The sequence below is a fragment of the Schistosoma mansoni genome (genome assembly GCF_000237925.1).
Source record: "Schistosoma mansoni, WGS project CABG00000000 data, supercontig 0013, strain Puerto Rico, whole genome shotgun sequence".
Lineage (NCBI taxonomy): Eukaryota > Metazoa > Platyhelminthes > Trematoda > Strigeidida > Schistosomatidae > Schistosoma > Schistosoma mansoni.
Window position 1 is genome coordinate 2983108 of NW_017386025.1, and position 13511 is coordinate 2996618.

The 13511-nt window shown below is 32.3% G+C and overlaps 1 non-coding gene across 1 annotated transcript; it reads right to left on the reverse strand.

Annotated features, from left to right (window-relative positions):
- Positions 1-5234: 5234 nt before the first annotated feature.
- Positions 5235-5301, reverse strand: Smp_tRNA_01434_Pseudo_TTG.1.1. Its single transcript has one exon. It is a non-coding gene (tRNA).
- Between the last annotated feature and the right edge of the window lie 8210 nt (positions 5302-13511).

The window sequence follows — 13511 nt, forward strand, 5'->3', positions numbered from 1 at the left end:
ATAGGACGAAACGGCCGTCCAGTGCTTCCAGGTTCCCCATGGTGGTCTAGCTTCAATTGACTCATTATTTCAACTATGAAAATACATGTACATATGTCATCGATGTATAGTTAAACGAAAGAAAGAAATTCAACGACCAACTTCACATATTCAATAACGATTTTGATTTAAAGTTACATTGTAAATTTACCTACTATTTCAGTTGATAATGTTAAGATGGTTAAGTTACTATTTTCGCCATTTTGAATTTCAATCTTAGAAACTTTGTCTTCACAAGGAAAACTTGGCAGTTTATTGTTATATATATATATATATATATATATATATATATGTAATTTGTTTATTCTGGTTAGCGTTTTTTAGCAAGATTGTTTTTTACAGGATAAGTGGCAAGTGAAAACAACTGGAAAGGACTGTCCAAGATAGAGTTGGATGGTGAATTCTGGTGGGTGGCCTATGCTCCTCCACGAGAATTAACAGGAGTATGTATATGAATATTTGATCAATGTACATACTGCGTGGATTTCGAATATTAACTTTGTCCAATCTATTTAAAATCACTATTAGTATCACATATAAAAAAGTTATATACTTTACTAATAATTTAGATTTTAAATCGTTATCCTAGGTGGGTATAGATTTATAGATGAATGATATAAGTTACTACAGAAACAGATTATAAATATAAATTACATTTACTTACTCAGATGATTGACAAGAGATATTGATAAAGTTTTCTTAAATCTATCAACTGTCTGAGTTCCTATTTTTCCATAAGTTAGATAGTGTCGTGGGGGAATTCGTATGTTTTAAGAGCATTTTTCTAATACAGACGTATGGCTTGTGAATTTAACCCTAGTAAAAAGTGAGACGAGTATTTTCTGGTAGTATTCAACAATGTCACAAATACAATGACGTTGAGAAATGGTAGTTAGGGAAATTGTTTACATTCTCGTCTTTCTTCTAGTTTTTCATTGAATTTTAAATCAAATCATACAAAGATAACGAAATCAAATATTCAAACTTCTATGTTGAACTCTATTATCCTCATTGAAAATGATTAATATGTCAGTTTTAAATACCGTATTCATCAACCTTTAATAATTGTCTTATAACTAGCATTAATTGAACATTGTCTTCTTTCTATACACTGACATTTCAAATAGTAGCATTATTACTGAACAATAAACAGTATGTTCCCTTTTTTGTGTTTTTTAAATGACTGTTTTTTTTAGTTTAAAACTATTCCCTACTAGTTTATTATCAGAAAACATTGAATGAAAATTACTTTTGGCCAGTGAGAAAAACAAACAAATAAACAAACAAAACAAACTAGTTCGTTCAACGATATAATTGACAATAAAATTTGTGTGAATGAAAAAAATTTTTTTTGGTTTCCAAGTTATCTTATTCATTATTATATTCGCTAATGTATATTACATTATAACTAAAATATGTTGCCAAGTAAAAATACAAAAAAAAAGAAAAAAAAGAAAAGAAAGGAATATTATTATTTTTTAATGGTTAGTGGACAACTGATAAGTATTTGAGAAAATGAGAGAATATGTTAATATGATCTTGAAATTTTGCCAAAACTATTCAATGAATAAATAATAGAGATCATTTAATTATTGGACATTGATGATTGACTGTCCATTATTAAATGCAAATGGTAAAGTGTTATTTTATACTATATCTTAACATATGTTTATACATCAGTTATATTAAGAAGATCTATATACAGTGTCCAAGATTTATGTAGTATTTAGACTTCTTAATATCTATGTAACAGAATTGAAATAGGATTTTAAAAAAGAAAAAAACACAAATTTGGATTTCTCCTAATTTTTATTCTTGGAAAAAGAGTTCCTATTAAGATGAAAGTGATTTCAAGTAGGAAATCAAATTAGCCTCAGAGATATCCTAGTCTATGGGAATCATTGAGAGGTGTTCCATACTAGTTTATGATTTTTTATTGGTGTGTACCTTTTGCATTGTACGAGATAGAATGGTGAATATTTACATTACGTAATCCAGAAATTACAATATAGAATAGTCAGGAGAAGTTATGATCAGTGGATATTTGAGTGCAACACAAACCGTTTTTTAAGAATGAATGTATACTGGATCTACAGAATTATTTTGGCAATTAATTGATGAATTGAAAGGATTATGTGAATTGACATGCTAAACTAATAATCAGTTGTATAATGATAGGATTCGAATTAATGACGTGTGGCTTACTTAGCTTGGTAATGAAGATGGTCCAAAGTTGATTAACTTACTTAAGCCTGTTATCATTCGTGGAGAAGCATAGGCCACCCACCAACATTCTCCATCCAACTCTGTCCTGAACAACCTTTTCCAATTGTTTCCAGTTGCCATTCATCCTATTCATTTCTGCTTCCGATTTCCAATACAGTGTTCTTTCTTTTTTCTTTTTCCCTTTAGGATTCCAAGTTAGTGCTTACATCGTGATGCAGTTTGGTGTTTCCCTCGATGTATGTCCTATCCACCAACTCCATCGTCTTTTCCTAATTTCTTTTTCAGCTGGAACCTGGTTTGTTCTCTCCCACAGCAAGCTGTTGCTGATGGTATCAATGAAATGGACATTGAGTTTCTTGTGTAGACAATTGTTCATAAATACTTGTACTCTTTGATTATGGTTGTAGAAGTTCTCCAAGTTTCAGCTCCATACAGTAGAACTGTCCGTATGTTCGTATTGAAGATTCTGACTTTGGTATTGATAGACAGTTGTTTTGAGTTCCATATGTTCTTCAACTGTATGAATGTTACTTTTGCTTCTCTAATCCTCTAATCTTGGTTTTTTCCTTGTATATGTTTGGCTCTACTGATGCAGATGCTTCTGCTGCACTGGTTGTCTTGACCTGCATTTGTTCGTGTGTATTGGATAGAAAGGCTTGGTCGTCTGCGAAGTCCAAATCATCTAACTGCATCCAACCTGTTTATTGTATTCCGTGCTTCCCTTGAAATGTGGAGGTCTTCATAAGCTGTGTTTGCTGCTCCGATTTCCGATGGGTTTAGTGAAGCTGATCTATTAAAGAGTTTTTCTAAGCGCTTTACCTGCCTGTTTCACTGTTCTTGAATTTCGGTGATTGATTTGTCTTCTCTGTTATTGACTAGTCGCTCTGATTTACTATATTTCCCATGCTAGTTTCTTTACCGTATAGTTGTCTCATATTTCCTTGTCTAACAGCTTTTTCCACTGTCATTGCTAGGTCTTCTATGTATTTCTGCTTATCAGGTCTAATGCCATTCTTCACTCTCTTGTTTGCTTCTGTATCCTCGGCCTATGTCTTGGAATTTTCTGCTACTATTCAGCTGTTGTTAATTGCGTTCTTCGTGTTCTAGTCACGGTTTCGACAGGGATCAAAACCTTATGATGATGCTTTTTCGTCCCATAACCCCCCAACAATTTGGAGTAAGTGCTTCTTTGATCTCTTTTTAGTTGTTATCCATAGTAATTCCTTCTTCATTGAGTAGATCGTGTAAGGCTTGGAACCTGTTGTTGACAATGTTGAATTCATTGAGTTCGAAATTATCTCGAAAGGAAGTTGTATTAAACTTTTGTAATGCTGTTTCTCCAGTTGCATAGTGCTTTTTTAGCTTCAGTTTCATCTTGGCAACCATCAGGTGGCATTCTGGAGCTATGTCAGCTCCTCTCCTGGTTCTCACATCTTCCATTGTCCTTCAGAATTTTTTAGCGATGCAAATATGGTCGATATGATTCTCTGAAGTGTGGTCCGGTGATACCCATGTAGCTTTGTGTATACGTTTGCGTAGGAATACTGTGTCGCCTATAACCATTTTGTTGAATGCACATAAGTTTGCTAATTTCTCACCATTCTCGTTCCTTTCTCCTAGTCAATGTGGTCCCATGATATCTTCATAACCGTTGTCGTGCGATCCGACTTTTGCGTTTAAACCCCTCATCAGGATGATCAGGTCTTATCCTGGGCAATTCGCTATGATAGATTGCAGCCTCTCGTAGAACTGATTTTTATCGTCGTCATTGTTATCATTGGTGGATGCATAAGAATGGATAACGTTTATTGTGATTCCCTCCTTCTTTGTTTTGAAAGGTGGTTTGATGATTCTGAATTCATGACATTCCCATCCTATGAGTGCTTTACGTGCTTCTTTGGACAGCGTCAAAGCAACTCCCTGAGAGTGTGGAGCATTTTCTTATAGGTGACCAGAGTACAGCCGCATCTCCCCCGAAGCTAATCTTCTCTGTCCAACTTTGGTTCAATGGGTTCTATTGATTTCGAGCACCATCTAGTTGTGTCGCCTCATTTCCGTAGCCGTTTGAATGGTCCTCCCGGTCTCCTACATTGTCCAAACACTCCATGTGTTTATATTACATGTTGCTCTGATTGTTAGAAGGTGCATCGGTCTCGTGACTTCCGAAGAATATCGGCTTTCACCATGAGGCATCATAATTCTTCTTTGAACTCAGAGGGCAGTGTTTAAACGGTTTAATTTGTTTAATCTGGCAAGTATTCTTTTAGTAAGGTTGCTATCTACGGTTTTGGGTTTCTGACCCCATGCTTAACACTCCTCCTTTGTGTGGGCTTATGACGGACAATAACCCTAGAAAAACTACAGACGGAGTTAAAATTGAATGACAGTAGTGACAAATTCAGTACATTTTGTCCATGATAGTGATACTAAAGCTGTCTGAAAATTCGATTAAGTCATTGTATGATAATAACCCTCTAGTTTTTCGAATTGATCTTCTATCCTTATTTTTCAAACCGATAAATTGCCAAACTTAGTGAAGAAGTGTTTATTTTGGTTATCTTATAAAGTTCAAGATCGTAAGAGACTGACTATAGCTCATCCGAACTTTGTGATGACAATATTTATAAAGACTATGAGAACATTATAAACATAGAACACAAATTCACTACAATCATTGTTTTCTAGACTTATACACTTTTACTACTAATGAAGTTTTTTAAAGTCTTCTACTTTTATTTCTAACATATTTGTTTTTTCACTTAGTATTGTTTGTTTGAATCTTCCCATTGATGATTAGGACTGCAACTGGTCAGTCTCTAATTGGCCTATGTGCATATTGCCTCGATATAGTCTTATTTTACATGCATTGTAAGCAAAGATGGATAGTGGCCAGCAGTGGAATCCAGGAAGCGCGTTTCGTCCTATTTGGGACTCATCAGCTGGATGTACCTGCATCTCAGAGTTGATGTTCACTCTGGGACTCGAACCCAGTACCTTTCGCTTCAAACGCCATCGTGTTATCCACTCAGCTACTGAGTCCTGATAACCACTTGCTTGTGCAATAGGGTGAATTTTAAATTCACTTAGTATTGTTTGTTTGAATCTTCCAATAGATGTTTAGGACTGCAACTGGTCATAGGTATACGGTCTATTTACGTTAATCATCCTTACCTGGCGAACAAAATATTTTCTTTATCTACGTCAATGGTGAATATTCAAGGTTTCAACAAAAAAAAAACACATTCTTAATGCTAGTTTCCTTAATAAAAATAAGGTTTTCATGCCTCAATTTGTTTTATCTGAATGTTATAATGCTTAGCAAAATTTTATTATCATTATAATTGTTATTGCTTTGAATAATAAGTATATATTTGGAATTTTTTTTTAGAGTTTTGAAAAACCAACTCTTCATTGAATTAATCTTCTTTTTTTGTTATAATGGGTATATTCCATTTAGTTTTACTTAATTATCATAAAAAGTGTTTCAGTAGTTCCCAGTTATTATCAGAAGTTAAAGCTTTTATTACTGACTTATTGGACAACGAATAGGCAGTTCTATGTGATGAACAACAAACGTTTTGGTATTATTAACCATAATGTACTATTGATTATGATTATAAGTAGTAGTGAAATCAACTGATATACAACATTTTGATGAAGATTTTCAAGTTTTTTGATACATGAATCTTACTAAAGAATAAAAATGTTTTAAACATGGTACTATATTTTCCATTGATTATAATTGTAATTAGACTTGTAATTACCTTGCTAACAAAATACAAAACCGATTATTAGTTGTTCCTTTTGATTTTAATCAGCTTGTATAGATTGTAGTCAATTGAAAAACATAAGTTTGTAGCCATACAGGCAATATATTTATACTTCATGGTTGATATCACTTAGAATATATGGAATGTGGCTAACAGTAGCATCCAAGAGTCTCATTTCATCTTAAATGTAACTTATCAACTGGATATATATGCATCTCAAGCATCTGTTATATGCAATTTGTGACATAATGACAATATCGAAGGTTTTCAATAGTGAGCTAACTAAGATTATTTCGTGATTATAATAAAACTAAACATTTTTTTACTAAAGATTCAAATAAACAGCTGATAAGTTGATGATTCATGAAATGAAAGCCTATATATATATATATATACATATATATATATATATGTCTGAGAATGATATTCGTCATGCAGTTATCTCGCATCCATGAACTCAACCGGGACTCAATCAAGGACTTCAAGTCATGCGTTTGAAGCGAATCATTCGGTTGACTTCGGATGGTACACTTTCCTAACATACAGTTCAAACCAAATCCCACAGGATCCTTTTTGTCTAAAATATATATTTCTGTCAATCGTTCATGAATATATAACATCATATTGTCTAAAAATTGTTGACTAGAAGTTATTTAAGATCGAATTTCCTTTTTGAAATTATAATTTTTTTTAATAAACATTGAAATATGATCCTTCAGGAATAGTTATTTAATTTAACCTGTTTAAATATCAAAATATTTAATGTTTCATAGTTGAACACAAATAAGCTTTTTAAAGCTTTGACGTTACCTTCTGTTCGTCTTGGTATTGGGTCTATTTTCTGTTTCTGCTGATTTTCACATGTTTAATTATTCCTGGAAAAATTTAACGGGTGATGTGCTTCACGGACTGATCACAGTTAGAATATATTTGGAGGCGAATAGGCACTGAATGGCTGCTTCATCCAATTATGATATTTCTTAACAGTGTCTATCTACGATTGCACTAAGTTTTAAAGACCGAAATCTTGAAGCCTAGCGTGCCGCACATGTAACTGTTAGAACAACTGCGTTGTGATCCATTGATAGACATTTTCCGATATAGTCTGACGGTCACGTGACACTTGCATTGAAGTCTGTCTCACTTCAGGTATATCTGAACACAACTGGTCACGTCTTTCTACTTGAATTTCAATAACTTACCTTTAAGTTTTTTTGCTTGAATTTATTTTATTGACAAGGTAACAAGGTTTGTAGGATATATTATTAACATCTACTTCTGCAAGTTATCACTTACTAATTTGCATTGCTTATTCCCTTTTATTCCCCTTCACTATTCTTCTCTCAATACATTTTGTTGTGTCTGGTCCTGAAAGCTTCAGTAGGGTTAAGATGACATTTTTAGTTTCATAGTATGTATAATGGTTAAAAACTATTTGAAACTTTACAGGTATTCTATCATCATTATTTGACCATATTCATACCAACTTTTATACTCAAAGCATTTTTCATACGTATCAACTAGTAGGACAATCAATGCACAATAAAATCAAACACTTAAACCAAAATACAAAGTTCATCAACGTATTTACACATATCTGTATATACTGTACAATACAGAAATTATGAAGACAGGACTGACTCACAACCTATATATATATATATATATATATATATATATATATAATAGGTGAAGGTATATCATGTGGATGAACCAACGAGATTTAAGACAATACCTGATGGATATTTCTGAGAAATTCATTTTTAATGATCGAATTCATGAGTCGATGTAAGTTGTTGAGGAGTCCCTTATTATGACAAAATGATCGTCCAGTGCTTCCAGGTTTTCACTGGTGGTCTAGATTACGTCGACTGATGAATTCAACTACTAAAATTATCACAATCTCTACAAATCCCCATCTTGATCAAAATTCATTTTCAACCGTTTGAATACAAACACTCCCGCATTATATCTGATGTCAATTTGTGATAAAAACTCTACTCCTAATTCCTAATCCTAATTACTAACACTGAATCTTAACCCTCTTTAGAACTTAATAAGCAATCGGGATCTCTCAAGATCATTCTTGAGATCCCTCAAGGTTGTTCATATACTTTAGTTCCATTCGTACACGTGTTTTACAACTCAAATACAACTTAAACGAAATCTATTATAATCCTTCATGTATTAAAAGCTTGCCAAGAATTTTTCTTTACATAATCAAATGATTACTATTGATTGGTACATATTGATTAGGATCATAATTATTTTAATAGATTGATCACACGACAACCACTTGTTGAATATGGCAGGGAGAGAGGGAGATTCATAAAAGATTATTATATGCGTGTTAGAACATTTTAAGTTAAGAATGAAGACTATTGACAAAGTTTTCAACTAACAATAAAAAAAGTTTAAATGAAACTGAAAAAAGTTAACAACTTTCGGATAATTCATATCAAGTGTTATTGTGTGTTTTTGAACACTTGATATTTTGTTGTTTCTATGAGTTGTAACTAATTGATTATGAAATATAAATTTACAGTCCTCATTATAGTAATGAGTGAATAATCCAACTTAAGTAGGGTCTTTTTTTAATTAAAAGAAAAACAAGTATCTATGAAATAGTTTGCTTTAAGTCCACTTGATATTTAACTTCGTTTTTAAATGATATGATAAAGTTAGTTTTAACTGTAATATAACTCATTTACTGTTATGCCCTAATAAGGATAATGAATGGTAACTTTGAGATCTATTTATGAACCAATATTATGCATATATTTCTTTATCCGATAATTGCTAAATGACAAAACTATTCATATTCATGTTTCCCTTATTATAAGCTTTATTTTGACCCATAGACCGTTACTATATGATTTACGATTCCTGAGTTATCCTCAGTCTATTAATTACTGTTCCCCGTATTCATAGCCACATTTGGCCAAATCCTGTACACATGTTATTTTCTATTTTATGGTACGATATGATCTGTTTGATTAGTATATAAACTCAGTATGTTTGAAATACAATGATTCATATTGCAGAGGCTGTTATTGATGTTCTGGACTTAACTGGCTAGGCTAGGCAGAAAACACGACTGGCGAGTACTCTAGACTACTCGTACGGTTTTCGTGTGTCACTGTTCCAGTCGGTAATTCGCTGCTCTCTGATTGACGGTCTTATCACGTCATACATTAACTAAGCATCCACTCGGCCACAAGTTATAACATTTACCAAGTGGAAATTTGTACGTAATTGGCTTTTAGTGACATTATTTGTATGAAGGGTAGAAAATATTACCTAGCTAACTGAATCAACATAGTTAAATTTAAGGTTTCAATAATGCCTAATGACAATTATTAAGATGGTTAACGAAGAAATGTCTTTCATAGCTGTCGAAAAGTAAAGTAAATTGGTAAGTTAATAAATTAATGTACTTTGCAAAGTCAGAAGTAAAGCTTTGAATCATTTGAAGTTTCAATAACTTGAACAACAAAACCATGAAATCAATTACCCCGATTGAATCATGTTATTAATAATAATTTTAGTTTTAATTTAAAAAAACATAAGCTATATATCTCACATCCTGTTGTCAAGAATAACAATGAAGAAATCGGTTTATTTATAGTTGAAATCATGAGTTGATTGAAGCTAGACCACCATGAAAAACATGGAAGCACTGGATGACCGTTTCGTTATTATTGGATTCAAATTATTCAGTATTTTCGTTTTCACTTAATATCATGTTAGACAGAACTAATAAACTGTGACTAGCAGTGATACTTATTGACTCTTTTATTCTCTAATACATTAAAGTGAAAGAGATGTACTAATTAACTTCTGTAAGTCCAGCTTATATTACAAGTAAAACTATATTTGAAACAATTTTAACAAATTACTAATTATAATGAATTGTTAAGTGTAAGTCTCACTAAAACTACTTTTCTGAGACACATAAATAGCATCATAAGCAAACAGACATATGAAAATGTGCCCTATATCCTAGAACAATAAATTATGTGTACTTAAAGTATTGAATTGGTATTTATTATCTTCCGTCGCTTTAAGCGTATTGTTAGTTTGATTTTAATTTATTTTAAGCATTATATTACTGACAACTGCCTTCTCACCGTAAAGTATTTAACAATTACAAATTTATATACTCGACTTTTAGCTTCATTTCTGTCTACGAGCTACTGATACTAACCGTCCGCTGGAATGGAAGTAGGTGTGGGGCAGTGTTTGAACTATTGCATCATGTCAACTCATCTTTACAAATCTTCAAAAATGACATTCTCAACAGCTCAGCTTATGTGAACAGCACAATTTCTATTTGAATACGTATATAAAAAAATGTTGACTGAGTGAAAGTATTTTAAAGTAACCAAAACTGTGATAATACGTAACATACTTTTTCGTGCCTAATTAATGTATGTTAACTTCTAAATAGTATTTTGCGATGATATAAACAGTGAAGAGATTTCGTTTTATCCCTTACCGTTTTACAAACAGCAACAACTCATAACAGATTTAATGGAACAGTAACTAATAAAATATTGAAGATGAATATCGAAAGCCTAATGTTAAAATTTATCAATCTATGCTTCTGTAGAGTTAAAAAAAACAGAAACATTTAACTTTTTACTTTGTTTGAATAAATGTTGGTCGGTAGAAGTAGTACTATTCAAAGTTAATGACTTGAAAAAAAACCATAAGCAATAATGGACAATAGATATTTCCGAAGCATTTTTGTGCATAAATGACAACCCTTAACATGTCATTAAATGTGTTTACTAAGATGCATTTTTCTAATTATTTGTGTTAATTTACTTGATTTCTTTGTGTAATGGTAAATCATTTGTTAACAATGATTAAAGTTTCTCTTACATTAATTCAAGCTACAAACATCAGCCGTGTTCTTTCTGCTTTACCAAAGTTAGAATATACGGTAGTTATCAGTACTAAACTTTAACCTAAAGATTACCGATAGTTTGATTATGTGACCCAGATAAATTATCCAACTGTTTTAAAACCAGGGTGGGCTTAACAGAACTCACATCTTCGATGTATTCACTGAAACTATAGTATGTCTAAACCCTTAGGACGTTGCTTTGATGAATTCTTAAATAAAATCGGTATCCATCATTAGTTTGAATCGTTCACATTTTTTTTAGAATGGATAAGTACGGTATTTAGAAGTAAGTGGTACTAATCACTCTTAAAATTCGGGTTTTCAAAATACTCTATTGTTTTAAGTAGTCTACAGTTTGATTGTGTTTTATTTTTAATCACTCGATAAGTAGATTAATAGATAATAATTCGTAAGTCCTAAAATTATATTACAGGCCATATTACTTACTTACTTACGCCTGTTACCCCTCGTCGAGAAGCATAGGCCGCTCAAAAGATAAGGTGCATCGGCCTCGTGACTTCCGAAAAATTTCGGCTTTCATCATGAGGTGTCATAATTATTCCTTCAACTCCCAGGGCAGAATTTAAATGGTTTGAATTATTTTTTCTAGTAAGCGTTTTATTAGCGAGTTAGCTTTTCTACGGGATATATATATATATATACTCAAGGGTTTATTACTATGTCTAGATTTGTTGAGTAGTACACTAATTCTACCAATGAATTTTTATTGAATAAAACTAAATATATTTTACTTGGAGTTAAAAAAGATACCGAGATAAATACTTTTACTATCATGTTTTAATTATTGCTGTTTATAACGATTTTTAGTTTTTAAACTGAACAACATAAATAATATATATGTAATATCCAAATGAGTAGAAAAATTAGATTTTCTGACGTTTCGTGACTCAGGGTAAGCTACTTCTTTTCGTTATTTATTCTCTGAAGAAGTGGCTTACGCTGAGTCACAAAACGTCGGAAAATCTAGTTTTTCTACTCATTGAGATATTTCAAAAAATATTATTTTATTTATAAGAATGCTCAATTTATTCGAAATTACCAAGTCAAGCCTTGGTATTAGTAGAAATTCCTGAACTTCGATTTCGCGTTGGTTGGGACTAATTAATAGAAACTCTCTAGAGTTTTGATCGAGCTGGTATATCATAATAACTTTGAATTTATATTATTCAGTATTTATATCATGAAACTTGATATTTGATATAACAGGATAAAAAGACAAAATTATGTTTTTCATTCATTGTGGCTTTTGTTCATCGCTATTTCCGTTTTAATTCAATATAATGATTGTTAAGGTTGCTACTGTGTAATTTGTGTTAATCACTTATCCATTGTCTTTAAACCATGGTGATTAACAAGAAGCTGAGAATCTATGAAAGGACTTGATTAATAACCGGTGCTGAACATTATTTCTTTTCGAGAACTATATTGAGAAGCAGCTAAATTTTCTCCAATTTCATAATTTACAGTATTATTTGATATTCATAATTTTAAACACATTCCTTCCCGAAGTTTGTGCTGATGATGTCGTTCAGAAGGACTATAAAAGCTCCACGACCAAACCATCCAGCTCAGAGAACAATACCCCATCAAAAACACATTCCATTGATGATGTTCGTATTGATAATAATATAATTACACAACATGAATTAATTCTGTCGCTAAACTGTCTTTGTATAGCATAAATGATGTAATAGGGGTCAATCTCGTTGTTTAAAAACTCATATTTTCGTTTCACGAATTCAAATTCAACCATCTAATTCATTTAGTTAGTGTTTTATCAATCCAAAATTAAAATTTTTGATACTGATGAATTTTCTATTTACTAAGAAGATTGATTGATAAATATTATATAGTTGAAATCATGAGTCAATTGAAGGTAGACCACTATGGTGAATGGTTGTTCAATTTCGTGGATTAGTTGAAGTTAGACATTAACACCGTTGGATGCCGACTCAGTAGACTAGTGTTTAAGCGCTCGCGCGCGACACTGAAACGTCCTGGATTCGAATCCCGAGAGGTGGGATCGTGGATGCGCAGTTCTGAGAAGTCCCACAATAGGATGAAACGCTTAACCTCTAGACCACTGGGCCGACATCCGACGGTGTTACTGTCTAACTTCAACCAATCTACGAAATTGAGCCACCGTCTACCATTGTCTTCAATGAGTTGATATCTCACAACAGACCTGGTTGAACTCCACTGATCACTGATAGGTCCTGGGTTCGAATCTCGCGAGTTGGGATCGTGGATACGCACTGCCACTGAGGAGTCCCACAATAGGACGAAACGGCCGTCCAGTGCTTCCAGGTTTTCCATGGTGGTCTAGCTTCAATTGACTCATGATTTCAACAACATAAAATTACTAAAATCTCCACAAAGCCCCCTTCTGATAAATATTAATCTATTTTGAAACATTAATTATTCTGTAGAGTTTTGTTTTTCTATTCTTTATCTGGTTAAATTACTTTCAATTATACACAAATTATTGGAATTTAAATCGAGTTTTCGAGACAATATAAAAATTATCTATGGTTAAAATGTAT